Genomic DNA, 2,500 nt, shown 5'->3' with positions numbered 1-2,500 from the left:
GGAGGGTAGGGGTACAGGAGAAGAGGTTAGGGGGGATGGAGGTACAAGAGAGGGTAAGGCAGGGGTAGAGGGTTAGGGGAGGGGGAGGGGGCATAGAGGGAGGGTAGGGGGAGAGGGTATAGAGGGAGGGGGTAGGGGTAGGGGGTAGGGGTAGGGGGTAGGGAAGGATGCTGGCTAAAAACACTCATCAATCTGACGCCATGTTGAGTGTGAGGGGCGCCAGACTGTCCCGTAGCCCCTGCCATCATCACTACCATTACCCTCATCACTATCAGTATCATCACTACCATCATGACCATTACTACCATTACCATCATCACTACCGTCATTACTGCCATTACTATCATCACTACCATTACCATCATCACTACCATTACCATCATCACTACCATTACCGTCACTACTATTACTATCATCACTACCATTAACGTCGTCACTATTATTACCACCACCACCACCACCATCATCATCATCATCATCATCATCATCATTGTGTGTGTGTGTGTGTGTGTGTGTGTGTGTGTGTGTGTGTGTGTGTGTCGATTTTGATTATAGGTCGATCAAAGGTCAAGGTCAGAGGTCATAGATTAAGGTCATTGTTGTAATCTTCCACTTCTTTACTTCCTCTTTCTTCTCCTCCTCTTCCTCCTTCCTCTCCTCTTCTTACTCTTTCTTTCTGCCTTTCCTATAGACTTGCATAACATCTTCTACCTCTTTCTTATTTCCTCCCTCTCTCCTCTTCCTGTCTTCCTCCTCTCTTCATGCTCTTTTTCCGTGTCTCTTCTCTCATATACTCTCCTCCTCTCCTCTCCTCTTCTTTCTCCTCCTCTCTTTCTTCCCTTCTTCCTCTTCTCTCATATACTCCTCTCCTCTCTTCACCAAGCTCTCCAATCTTCCACACTTCCTCGTCATCCACATCACTCCCTCATCTTACTCATCTTTCCCTCATCATTACCATCAACACAACTAGCGTACATCTTCCTATAAATATCGTTTATTTTTTCCACTCGCAAAAAAATAAAATAAAATAAAAATAAATAAATAAATAAATAAATCTCTCCTTGTTGTGCCTGTGACGTCACTGCAGATTTCAACTGCACATGTTTTTCCTCTCTCTCTCTCTCTCTCTCTCTCTCTCTCTCACACACACACACACACACACACACACACACACACACACACACACACACACACACACACACACACACACACACACACACCACCACCACTAAACCCACGCCCAGACCAGCAGACTGAGCCGAGAACTAGTACAGCGCTATATTCGTCCCACCCTGCACACCCTGCTTTAAAAAATCGTGTTATGGTTGATGGAGTGGGGGAAATATTGACACCACAGCCATATCACAGCGACTCCATAACAGATAGCAATACTGATACCAAATACTGATAGGAAATACTGATTCTGATACTTGTTATGGTGATGTGTAAAAAAAAAATGATGTTTGTGTGTTAAATCCAGGCAGTGTTAAAAAGAGGGAGATTATGGAGAAATATTATCATTATTTTTTATTGTTATTATTATTATTATTATTGTTGTTGTTGTTGTTACTACTGCTACAACTACAACTACTACCAGCACCACCACCACTACCACTACTACTACTACTACTACTACTACTACTGTTATTATTATTATTATTGTTATTATTATTATTATTATTACTATTACCGTATTTTACTTTAACTAGGTCTAAACTTGCCATCTCTATATTGAATGCTGAGCTGTAGCAATAGATTAATACTAGAATATGGTGCTAGTCACGAAGAAGTGCTGCGGAGAGGATGTAGAGTTTTAGCATGTTTTTTTTTTGTACTGCGGTGCCTGAAATAAGGTACAAAGGGACGAAAATCTGGACCAAGTTAAGGTGAAAGGAGTATAGATGTGTATTGAGCGGAAAATGTAGCATCATCATCATTATCATCATCATCAAAGCCACCATCCCCCCCCTCACCACACACACACACACACACACACACACACACACACACACACACACACACACACACACCAATAACCCGGGGAGTGTTAGTGTGAGCAATGAAGGTATAATGAAGCTGGAAAGTCGGCAGTGGACGCTCTGTTCCTGGAAATTCCGAATTGGGAGGCTTCCAGGAGCAGCCTCGGCCACCACCAGCCATCCCTTTCCTTCATTTCCTTCCTCATCCTCATCCTCCTTCTCCCTCTCCTTCCCTACCCTTTCCAGTCCTCCTCTCCCTTCTCTTCTTCTCTCACCCTTATTATCCCTTCTCTTCTCTTCCCTTCCTTCATTTCCTTCCTCCTCCTCCTCCTTCACTTTCGCTCACTCTTTTTACCCCCTTCCTCTTTGTTTCCTTCTGTCCTCCTCCTCCCTCTCCAACCCTTACCCCTACCTCTTCCCTTCCTCCTCCTCCTCCTCCTCCTCACAGCAGTCTCTGTTTCTCGTCTCTTCTCACATATTATCTCTTACTGCATCATCCGTTTCCCCTTTGCCTTTCCCTC

Source organism: Coenobita brevimanus, chromosome 61 (genome assembly GCF_032717465.1).
Source record: "Coenobita brevimanus isolate Jiangsu-jjx chromosome 61, ASM3271746v2, whole genome shotgun sequence".
NCBI lineage: Eukaryota > Metazoa > Arthropoda > Malacostraca > Decapoda > Coenobitidae > Coenobita > Coenobita brevimanus.
Note: the sequence above shows the minus strand (reverse complement) of the source record.